A 13,091-nucleotide genomic window follows, 5' to 3' on the forward strand; every position below is an offset into this window, starting at 1 on the left:
ATATGCATCAGTCAATAGGCTTACATTTTGCAAGGTAATAAGGTTTAATATTCACACATTTGTCTTAATTCCCTATCTTACAGCCCAATACTATATATATATATATATTGTGATTTAAATCTCAATCTGATGGTACCGCATTGAAACATACATATTTTATTTATTTGTTTTTCCAAATGTATAACACTGGTTGCACCCATGACAGATCATTCCAGACTAACACATGGTTAGTAGATTAATAAAAGTTTGTTAGAGCTTTAGTAAGTTAATAAAGATTGTTTAGAGTTTAGCAACATTAGTTTCTTTATTGGTCAGTAATATTAAACAAATACATCCATGACAGTATTAGAGCAAAACATTTTTTTGAAGTAGTTAGACATGCATGCAGACACAATTCTGTCATAGAAATTTTAGCTGTCAAAAGACTTCTCCATCCCAAATACATCCCTGTAACAGACAGAAGAGTGTAGGCCATCTGCAGTGCTCCAGCTGTCATTCAGCCATGTTTCTTATTTTGCTTTGCTAAAAAAAATGGCTGGGGGACAACGACAAAAGGTTGCAGCCAGGCTGCCTAAATCTGTATTAATATCAGCAATATTTTATCAAACAGACTTAATTTCTTACCTTAAAACAGTGACTTCCATGACAGAAATGAATCTTCGTAACACAACATATTGTAATTACCATAAAATTGTTAGCATTTTGTTAGTATTTAAAGCACATTAGCAGGTTCAAACATACATGTTAGTTGTTAATTAAACAGTTATTAGTTTATTTTGTCATATTAGTAAAATACATACCCAGAATTTTAAATTTAATTGAAATAAGTCACTTGTATCATCCACAACCCCCAGCACTCATTTAGAAATCACCTTATGTATGTCAGTGAGCACACTTGTTATTTTTGTCAATATTTTGCAAACTGAACAATTGGTAAAGGAACAAATATGTATAGTTAATACTATAATGTGGTGCGTGCGTGCGTTCGTGTGTGTGTGTAAAAAAGACTGTTTAAATGGCATAATCCTTAAGAATCTATTATGGCTCAGTATATTTGTGTTTATTATAACATAGTACAAAACGAACTATTGCTTGCAAATGAGCTGCCTATGCTACATATAGCTGTAACGTATGACTAAATGTATCATCAGTTAGAAGCATCCTTGAATTAACCAGATCTGAAAGCATACTGATACACACACTCTGAGGAATAGCGTCACATAGACAGAAAGCAGATGTTATGGAGATCTCAGGGTTTGTAGGCATATGTAATTATGTGTACAACTGGATATTACTTTCGCACAACATGTGGCCCATCAAAATCACATTTACTGCAAGCCTAGGTAGTTTGGATGTCATATGAACCCTCCTTAGGCAAATGAAAAGATAGTTAAAAAAATAACAAAACTGAGCACTAATATATAAGCTGTCATATTTAAAAAAAAGGGTGATGTTATGATACAACACAAGTAAAGACCAAAATAATAAATTAATTATGTAATATGAAAATGCTTACCCTCCACTTTCTCATTAGTGTAACACCAAATCTCCCCTCTCTCTCTCTCTCTCTCTCTCCCTCTCTCTTTTCACCTTCCCCTAGATCAACTGGGTAATGTGCGAATTCAGGATGGTGTCTTTTTTGTTTTGTTTTTTTGTTCTGTTTTTTTCTGGTTGGACTTGATGGACTTTCCTTTTCAACCAAACTAACTATGTAACTATGTATATATATATATATATATATATATATATATATATATATATATATATATATATATATATACTTTCTAATGTTCTTGTAAGTATAGAATCTGGTTCTCTATCAACAACTGCTAATAATGGCACATTAAATAAAGCTAGTGTTAAGGACAATCATGAATCATTTACAAAGTGAGATTATACATGCTTCTTCGTACTCCCTTTGTTGAACTCTTTCCACCTTTTGTAAAGATACTTCTCAAATCTGAAGTTCTGTATTTCAGCTTTAGTATTATGACTAAATATAACCTACACTCCCACATATATAAAACAATGACTGAGGCCGAATCAATCTATGTATTAAACAATTCATCATGGACACACAAGATATGACATGCTTTATGCACAGAAGTAGTAGTGTACATATACTGCTCAACCACAAATCGAAAATATGTTTGTAAAAATATAAGACTTAAACTGCATGATACTCTCCATGATACTGTATGCATTTAATAACTACATGCAAGCGAGTGTTCAATGGCCTGTGGATGAACCAGTGAAGTAAGAATCAGTAAAATAAATGATATTCAAGTTCCAGCACTTTAAAGGGCTGCTAAAACTCAAATGCAAAATATAAAAGATATTAGTAACATTTCCAAGTACAGGTTAATAGTCCATAATACAACTATACAAAACTTGAAATATTAGCTGCAGAACTGCATTTGCCAGAGGCAAACTATGATTGTCTGCTTTCATTAATTTTGGCTTTATCTAGTTCAGCCTATAAATGGTTTTATTGTTTGAAGAGATGTGTAAAACACAGTTGTTGAGTGCACAATAGCTGTTTTATGTTTATTCCTGAGAGGAAGCGATACATAACTTTATGACTAGATCGTCAGGCTGCTAGATCAGCACAATTTCTTATCAGCTTTGTGGCACACAGATAAAAAAGGGTCTTCTTTACAAATGCATCTCACATTTTATCAGTTCCAACAAGCTGCTAAAAAGTGTGACTTGTGAAAATTAGCTCTTTTCTAAAAGCAGCTTGTATTTTAAATTTAGCAGCCCTTTAAGGACGCCTGATTTTTCTTAATTGTAAAAGAGTTTGAAGCATCATGCTGTTCCTTCCCTTAAAATAATGATACTGTATTATAAGAATAGGATTTTCATTAACAGAGGAGGCATGGGGTGCCTTAAACGAAATGTGGATATCCATCAGCTATCAAGGAAAAATGTACTAAATCAGTGACCACAGATTTCAGTATATCAGTAACAATCTCAATGGACACAATGTACCACATGGCTGTTAAGAGCATAGTTTTCCCAAAATGTGGATACTGAATCAGTTGCCCCAGGTGATGAGCACAGGTCCATGCTAGCAGACATACTGTGCAATTCAACTGGTGCAGACTAACAATCATGTCCTTTTGCTACAAATGGTGGCAGAGGACTGGATTGTACTGTAGCACGGGCACAAGTGGTTAAATACTTATTTATTGAGGTGTCAGCATCAAGTAACTGTCCGGACCTCTTCCTACCTAATCCTCCCTGTACCTCCCACAGTACCCTAAGAGGGAAAAGCAGAGGTTGCACTGACTCACACTCTCATCCACAAAGATCACGTGCAAGAGAGAATATGGTCCAGACTATTAGGATCCCGAAGAGCGTGAGAGGGGAGACTTGAGATGTAAAAGAAAATAACATAGCTTGCTTTGCTAAATAAAGATTATAAGATGAATTGCTTTGCTAAATAAAAGATTATTTGAATTCTAAACAGGCCTTTTTCTGGCAATTGTGAGGTAAAGGAGGATGTGGGTTTTTGTGTTTATTAATAAATGGAAAAGAACTTGAAGAAAATATACAGATTGAAATGAAAATCTCCTTGCATCATTAGCTGTTATTTGATTTTGGTTCAGTTTGCTCAAGCAAACAGATTATTACCCTTCATAAGTCTGGGAAGTTTGATCCTCATGTTCCCCAATGAGTTGAAATAAAGATATATTTAATGATCACAGTTGTCCAAGGTTTATTATTAGTTAGTTTCACTGTATCCAGAGAACTGTTCTTTTTGCTTCCTTTAAAAACCACACAGCAAGCAAACTATTCAGTCTGATATTTGGGTATTATTTCAAACAAACCTCTCCCAGCAGGAGTTTCATAACGCCCCCTCCCTATTGGTATTATAATAACTTATTAAAATATTTATATGCACTCTTCTGCATGCTTCATTGTGGTTGAGAAGATTACTGTATACTTAAAAATCCATTAACGTGCTTTCCATTAATCTTTGCAGATGCATTGTGGCTTAGTGACAATGCCATTCATCCAGGTACTGCGCAATATAACAGGATTATGGCTGCAATCTAGCTAAGTCCTGTGCATGCATGTTGAAGGAATTAAATTATCATTTAAGGCAAGTTAAATACAGCACATGTTTACTAGAGATACGTTGAATAAACATGCAAGAAATGTATTACTTTTACTTGGCAAAGTCTTAAAATATTACAAGAAGACAAATGAGCGTATAACTCTATTTCTATTTACAAAGAAAGAACTAAGGAGACAATATAGTATGATAGCTTTCTCAGACCACATTTTATAATTGTAATTTAGTTTTTTTTTTTTTTTTTTTACTGTGATTGAAATGTGCTTTTTGTCAAGAACGTTTGTGTACCTTTTTCCTGATGCAATGTAATTAGAGCAAAGATGTTAGTACAAAGATGTTAGCTTTTGCTAAGTAGTGAAGAATAATGTGCAAAATACAGCTAACCTCATCAGGATCAGTAAACATAGCTTTCATGGGTATAACTATTACTAAATAATGAAAGCTGACTTATTGGTTGGTTTTCCACTGGCAACTGCACTGTATTTCTTGAAGAATCACTGCAAGATTGCAGTTCTTGGTTAGATCAATTAACATGTGAGCCTATTCATTACATGCAATGGCAATGCATGAGCACAGTAGCCCTCGATTACCTGTTTAAATAAAATAATATACATGTTACATCACCATTGCTTGTAATTAGAGCTAACTGTAGTGTTTCTTATGTTAGTATTTTCCATTATCAATCATTATTCACATTAGGCAATCTGACTGCAACGTTCCAGGATTCATGGAACAATCGATACCCGCTAATTTGATTCAGATAATAGTATCATACTATAGTAGCTTTCTTTGCTTGTACACAAAATGCTGCAGGAAACATTGTAAGCATTTACTGTACACATGCATGCAGTAAGTTTCTTTTACACTGTATATCCCACACAAAATTTTAGTGGATATTGAAAGTTTATAAGAATATGCAGTACAACATTGGCTAGAGCAATGTCTTTAGTGAACTGGACCTGGAATAAGAATGGATTAGAAAATAAATGTTAGTTAATGAAAGACAATCCCTGCAATAGTTTAGCTAGAAACCTCCAACTTTATTTTTGTCGGAGATTTCAGCCAATCACATTGAAAAAGACAAACTTTAATTTCAGAGTAAGATTTGCACAGCAATCATTAGCAAAGCAAATGTATGATAAGAGTCAAACAGGGTAATACACTGATAGTAGATCAAGTGGGTCATGCTTTAGATTAGTATAAGATCACTTGATAGGTTAATTGCACAGATGCTCTTTGCAGAGCCTTCATCATGCATTGGGAGTTAGTAGGTATTAGTCATCTTCTCTACAAGAATTTTAAGCATTGCTTTTCATGTTATAAGCATTATGCATGCATTTTGCATTAGTATTATTGTCACAAAAGAGTTAAACACTGTTATTATTTTATTTTCAAATTTCATAAAATAACTTTTTTTTTTGCATGCATGAATCAAAAAATATCAGACGAATATAACATGCAATATTTTCTGTTAGGAAAAAAAGAAACAGGTTTTGTTCCACAAAGAATTAGAAAGCACAAGTTAAAATTTAGCTTCTTTGGTGCACTAAAGCAAAATGCTTTTTCACAAGACAGTTGAACATAATGGAGAGTTTCTCTAATCACTAAACAATTATTTTGCAGTCAGAGGAAGGGTTTAATACTTTGGAGTTCATTTTAGAATTGGGTGGAAATATACATTGTGCTTAAATCACAAAAATATCATATTTCAATGCAATTTTAGAAACATTTTTTTTTTGCTCAGTTTGCAGTTGCTACCTAAGGAAAGTGGCACACATATGCTTTACTGATCCACCCATTTAAAACGTGGGACCATTTGCTAACACTATTTGGGCTGAATTAACTACCAGTTCACCAGACCAGTCAATATGCATTTCCTTTAAACTGAAAATTTTTAAGAAATTTACAAAGAAAGATTCCCTTTCATTCGGCACTAGACTGCTTACCTTCAAACCACATTTTGTTGCTTGGTGAACCTTTAATAATGTATCTCCTTTATATATACTTTTGAGCAAGCTTGACATTTCTGTATCTTTATTAACACATACAAAATGGAAACAAATACAGGAAAGCTACAGGTACCCATGTTAAACTCCCTGTACTTTCCTGTGTACCTAGGTAACCCTCCAGCCTTGGGCACCTCTTATCACTGAACACAGGTGCTATGGGATTGGGGTTCTAAAAAAAGATTTGCTTGAGCACCTTTATACATTTTTTTATGTATAATTTTAATCTTATGTGTTAACCTTCAAAGTTCAAAAACAATGAAATAGATTCACTTTGAAGAGCAGTGTAAGCAAATGCTTTCAGCCATAAACACTGAATCGACAGTACTTGCAAAGAACAATGCAATACAAAATATATTTAAAAAAAAACATAGTTGTACCACTTTCTCTAGGCAATGTAAATTAGAGGCTATATATGGAGGTCAACCAAGAATGTCCATGGGCATACTACTATTTCTCCTAATATTTGTCATCATTATTTTTTATAAAATAATAGTTGTTTACCAGTTTAAATATTAGAAAAGCATAAAATCGTTCCCACTACAGCCTATCACAAGTGTCAGCCGGGGTAGATAGCATGTTAAGGTGGGCCAGACTTCCAAATGGCCAATCTTGATTTATTTTAGTAGGCCAAAAGATTAGGTTTCCTTGTGGCTACATGTAACAGTAATTCAAATTACTGACTATAGAGATTTTAGCATAGATATGTTAAAGTACAATGTTGGCATAATGCTTTTCAACACAGATCCTGTTTACATTTTTTTTCTAGATAGTTATACAGGCCACTAATTTTATCACATAAGCTCTAAAGATAAGCATTCTCATTGTAAACAGTAAAATGCTGTTCCATGTAGAATGATCTGCAATAAACTGCCTCCATTTCTATGCAAGGCTGCTAATGTAGAGTAATTAGGAATTTATGGTAACATCCTGTAACACTTAAAATCAATTTATGGTCAAGATAGTTTTTCTGAGCGATACAAGAAATGAACTGCAGAAATTGCATTCACATGTATCTTTACTGCTTTTCATCAAAAAGAAAACATATACCTATTGATGACACTGCAGGAGATACAATAGCACCATGGAAAATCTATGCTTCATATGTAGCTCTAACTTCTTTGCAAACATATCATATCTTCTCAATAATAATTGTAAAGTTATGATTGTTCTATTTCAAACTAAGCTAAAACTACGTTCATTTGTCATTGCGAATAGCATCAGATTGTTTAAGTGCATTATATATTAGTGTTTTTTAATATTGTTAGTGTGGTTATTAGTAGAAAATGTTAGTAAATCAGCATTTCAGACTCCAGATCCTTTCCTCTGAGTTGTCGACACTCAGCTGAATCACACCACCAGACAATCGGAAAGACAGGACAGGCATTTGATGTTAGTGGGTTTGCTCTGTACAAGTTAGTAGTAAGTAGAGAAAAGACAGGCAGAGTCAGGAACTTGAAAAGTTTGCTGTTTCTCTGCATGGTTAGTAGAAAGTGAGGTTAGTACAGCATGCTTTAGTTCCTGGTTAGTTTTGTTAGTTGTTTGTAAGTGGTGTTAGTCAATTTTAGTTAAAGCTGTAGACTCAGTGATTGGATTTACTGTGTGTCTGCAGTTGTTAGTATGTTAATACACATGCAGTTTTTCACCAATAATACGACTAGGATGCACACATAGACTGGTTAGAAGTATATTAGTCAACTGATTGACATTTGCCTCTTGTTGAAATTATGTCAATCCCATTGCTGAAACACATATAATCACTGAAATACCTGGCCTAAATTAAATGCAAAACTAAACTGGCTTTCCTATGTCTTTATAAATACTCACCACATCATAGACGTAGCCTCAAGTGGATTTCCAACCTTAGATGACGATTAACATAGCTATAGTTTATTATAATTAACACAAACATAATTGATTTGGCCTCAATCATTCTTATCCTACTCATGATAATCATTCAACAATAGAAATACTGTAGAAGGGGAAAATAATCTCACACAAGGAAAAAGAAGCATGTAAATGTTGTCATATTTCATATTTGTCATATTTTATGTAACATCAACACTCTTAAAGGCAAGGTGACCTACTGAGAAAAAAATACCTTCCACTCCCATCTATTAATATGTTTTTGGTGGGGGCCTCATAAGCCCAAAAATTGAAAGAAGCATCAGGGGACAGACCAAATTATCTTTTCTACGTCATTTGCTATTTCAAAATAAAATGATGCAAGCTTAAGGCTTCTAGAGACACTGTGCAATATAGGAGACTATTCATGGAGCCACTTTACATGCTGGTGTGTGCCTGCATAATAATGTCAGCTAAGCTTCTATATTCACTAACCTAACTTAAAATATATTTTTAGCATGCTATTGACTTCAATGACTGGTATAGTGCATCTCTACTATTCCCTCTATCCCTGAACACTTTCATGTTTCAGTGAAGATTCTAGATTAATTCTACCTCCTTAAAAATAACATTCAATTCTAAATTATAACTCTAGACACCCTGAAGTAATGAACTGTGCACCTGAAATGATAATGCAAAGCTATAAGTGGCAATTATTTCAAAGTGTGCAGTTCCCAGTGCTTATCATCCCTTGGATTAAAATAGTGAAGATTTTATACATCTCCTAATAATATTCTTCATGCTATGAAAAGTCTGAAGTGCTTAAAAGCACAACCCTGGAAAAGCTAATTCCCTGTTTTAACACCGGTCTTTAATTGTCATTCTTACTACTAACATCACAAAACGCCTAAAAAACGGAGGATGAACTGCAATAGAATATTGCTCTGAAGTGGCTATATGCTCTACTTTCTGTCTCTTAACAGCAATATTACCACTGTGGGCATTGACAATATTGCATGACCATGACCGGGTAACATACAGTCATTAATGACGATTGAGAAGAGATGGAAATGTCACTGGAAAGGTGATCTATAATTGTTATATAGTCAGTTCTCTTTTTCAGCAATGTCCAGTGTAAGCTATAATCCAAATACACTCAGAAAGAGTTGCTTGCCCTTACACACATACTCATACACAAACACACACACGCACATGCACACACACACACACACGCACACACACACGCACACACACATGCACACACACACAGGCGCGCACACTCCATTAAAATAGGAAGGAACAGAAACCTTAAAATATTTGGTGAAATGAAGGTCACAGAGGTGTTATAGTCTATCTTCTATCTACCTGAATACAATTATTCTACAATCTTCCTCCTTTCTTTGAGAGAGATTGCCTATTTTCCTTCTAGTACAAGAACATGGTCTCTTGCTATTAAATGCTTTTCAGACACAAGTGCTCAAAATACAATTTCACAACAGACAAGTGGAAAATAAACAGAGGTAATGGAGGAACAGATTACTGGCCTGGCTCAGATGAAGGCCTCCAAACAGGCTCTACCAAAGTGAAGTGAGAATCCACAGAGATATGCAGTGTTATGCAGCAAACATACTGGGAATACAAACAATAACACCTTTCATGTTTCTCAATTAGAGTGCACTTTCTCTATGTGTACTGCAGGAATAAATGGAACATTAAAAGCCAGATTCTAATAAGCTTCATCTAGACTCTGTAATTATACTTTGCCAGAAACCTCCATTACATGCCCTTTGATATGTTTTTTGTGCTTTTGCTTTAACATGCAATGGTCAAGGACCTTCTTTTAATAATCACTAGGGAGACACCATCTCTATTATCTGCACAGGAAACTAAGTGTATCTAACCACTTTATTGTGAGCAGCAGATGAGTAATCTACTAATGCAGGCATGATAAAAAGTAAACAATCAAATAGGAGCAGATGACATTGGAGAGGTAATTAGCTTAATTGTCTTTAAGCATCAAAGGAGTGTGAAAGCTTATTTCAGAATGGAATATGCATTCTGACTTCTAGTTGCTAATTATTCCCATAAAGAAAACTGCATTTTCCAAGATAATCTGCTCAAACAAAACATCTGCAGATCATTTGGAAACACACAAAGGTTTGGGAAGACACAAAACACCTTGCGGAATGAAATACATTAATGCATCTTCCTCTATACTGTTTTCTCTGTACTGTGTTTCAAGGACAAAGAGGAAATGTGAAGACTATCTAGAGAAACAAGTTTGAACTAAACATGAAGGGATAGCCACACTTACATCCAAGCACAGTTACACCAATCAGTTCTAAGTTCCACACCAATCACTCTTTATTTTGATTTGTGCCTTATTGACTTACACATCCATTAGCCTAAGTTAAGATATCCTCCTCCATTGACAAGTATTGGTCCAACGCTTAGGTCAGACAGAGGGGTGCATAGTTTAAAAAGGTCCTAAAAACAGGATTTTAAACCAGTTAATGGGGAGAGATAGAGAACGCTATATAAATAAAATGTTGATATTAGACCCATCTTAACCTTCAACATCAAACTCTTTTAGATAAACCACCTTCAATATTAATATATTAAAGCTCTACTTAGCTTTAAACAGAACAAGACTCAACTGTTACAGTGTTCACAAGATATATCCATATCAAAACCAATGGCAAAAGAAAAAAAAGTTTGTATGATGATTGAAAGTGAAATTAAATGGTATTCAGTTTTAGCATAAAAACTCATTGATCCCACTGAAATCTGACAAGTCAAATATGCTAAAATGAATAAAAAATAAATACATAAACATGTATCTCTTTATCATGATGTATGCAAAAAATCATACCAATCATTTGTTTTGCCTGCAAAGCTTTTTTCTTCTGTGATTCTAGCTTTTCATAACAAATTACCTTTTTATCTGTATTTATGCAAATTTTCAGCTTTTGGAGCTGAAAGCAGTGATTTCATTATTACACAAAACAGAAGGCCATTTGCTAAGATCTTGGAAATAAAATATAACCCTGGAGATTGACATGTTGAAATGTACTGTACGGGCAGAGTAAAGGATCACAGCTTCTTCCCCGCATATGAAGACGCATTGATTTCTGGAAACAGTATTCCACAGACAAAGCACTTATCTGAAAAGAATTGAAATAAATACACCATCAGATGCCATTTAGTTGTGCCTCCTTCAATGTTGTGTATCAGTAATTTAATTCTGCTGCCTCCTAATTACATCTGGCCCCAACTCTCTCCTTAAATTCATGCTGATTGCCAAAGTAGGTGGCAGATCATTGTCACGAATTGTATACACTTGGGTCTTCACGACGTAAAGAATGATATTGATTAGTGCTTGTTGACATTCAGATACGGGGAAAAAATAATTGGTTCAGCAGATTATCATACTTTTACTTCACTTCCCTGCCATGGAGATGGTGTGACTTATGACTGTGGGTTTAAATTTAGCTTTTCTTCATGATAAACTGACACCTTCTAAATTACCATTTAACATGCTATCTGGTGCAATTTGAAGCTGACAAGTAGATGATCATTAGCTGATTAGTAAAAAGAAGTCACTTGGTTATATGCAAAGAGCCATTTAGCAGCATAGATTTTACCTGCGTATTTCCTTCAGATTTCCATAAGTCATGACATATTTAACATTCAAAAGCGCTTACACTTTCTTTCAATTATAGCATTTAAAATGTAACTACCATATATAATGATTCTCATAATGCCATTTTCCTATTTTTAAGAAATGATTATCACTCAACAGCATGGTTGTCAAGTGGTTACCAGTAGCACTTCTGATTTGCAGCTACAGATTTTGAATTAAAGACACACCTTGGGCCTTATCTACATTGAGTTTCATGCTCCCACTTTTCCTTCATTGGTTTCTTCTGCCTGGTACAAATGTAATTAAAGTGAATTACTGGCTACTCAGAACTGGCTATTAAGTGCACTAGAGTCATTAGATAATCGTTATCTCTTTTGAAGGCTAGTGACCAATATGACTGGTTTCATTTTCTCTTAGAAGTGTGGTTCTAAAAGGATTGGTGTTATATAAATGTGTTCAAAACACCAAATGTGGTTGGACCTATCTTTTCTGGCATCCCCACATATTAGATGGAGTACAGTAGAGGGGTATAATTACTTATAAGATATGTGTTTATTAGGCTACCCGACTTGAAGATTGATGAGGGCTATTTTTCAGTGTGCAAAAATAGAACATTAAGAAAAGGAATAGAACATTAATCTTTGCACTGTAAAATGAGAAAATTATATGTTTTAGATTTACTGAACCATTTAATTTGGATAAGTGCCAAATTTACATTTCTAACATGGTTTTAGATATTATGTAAACATGTGAATTGATGAGTTGGAGTTTTTAAGATTCGTTGGAATACAAGCATGTGGGTTTACCCAAGTGATGACATGATAATAATACTGTTTAAAATTAGGTAATGGCCAGGTTAGGAATTGGAAATAGTATTTCTAGCTAGGGGTATGGCTGCTTTATAGAGAGATAATAGTTTTTATATTAGGGTAAGGAATTTGTGGAAGAAAGTAATAGTCCGGTTTTGCTGGTACATTTACATGCACTGAAAATAAATAATCAGCACATGAAAAAGCAATATATTATTAATATTATTATTATTATTATTATTATTATTATTATTATTATTATTATTATTATTATTATTATTATTATTATTATTATTATTATTATTATGTGTCCAGACAGAATATGATTACATTTTAGGCTGCTTATGGACATGTTCATATTTCAGCAAATGTATGCAAAAATGTAGGTGTTCAAGGTTAACTTTTTGCATACCAACAGTCTCTGGTCCCTTAAAGAGGAACTCCAGCCTAAACAAACATACTGTCATTAAGTTACATTAGTTATGTTAATTAAAATAGATAGGTAATATAATCTCTTACCCACCCCGTTTTAAAAGAGCAGGCAAATGTTTGATTTCATGAGGGCAGCCATCTTTTTGGTTGAAAGGAGGTGACAGGGAGCATGAGACACAGTTCCAACTGTCCTGTGTGCTGATCACCCCTCCCAGTTGCTAGGCAACGTGAATAACAAAATATGAAATCCCATCATGCTTTGCACAGCATCAGGG

At 34.1% G+C, this 13,091-nt stretch overlaps 1 long non-coding RNA gene across 1 annotated transcript in view; it reads right to left on the reverse strand.

Annotated features, from left to right (window-relative positions):
* Positions 1-1,785: 1,785 nt before the first annotated feature.
* The window catches only part of LOC137520625 (uncharacterized), an 80,950-nt gene continuing 69,644 nt past the window's right edge, over positions 1,786-13,091 (reverse strand). Inside the window, exon 6 of the long non-coding RNA XR_011021905.1 lies at positions 1,786-11,096. This is a non-coding gene — a long non-coding RNA (uncharacterized lncRNA). The remainder of the gene's footprint in view (positions 11,097-13,091) is intronic.

The sequence above is a fragment of the Hyperolius riggenbachi genome, chromosome 1 (assembly GCF_040937935.1).
Source record: "Hyperolius riggenbachi isolate aHypRig1 chromosome 1, aHypRig1.pri, whole genome shotgun sequence".
NCBI classification, from domain to species: domain Eukaryota; kingdom Metazoa; phylum Chordata; class Amphibia; order Anura; family Hyperoliidae; genus Hyperolius; species Hyperolius riggenbachi.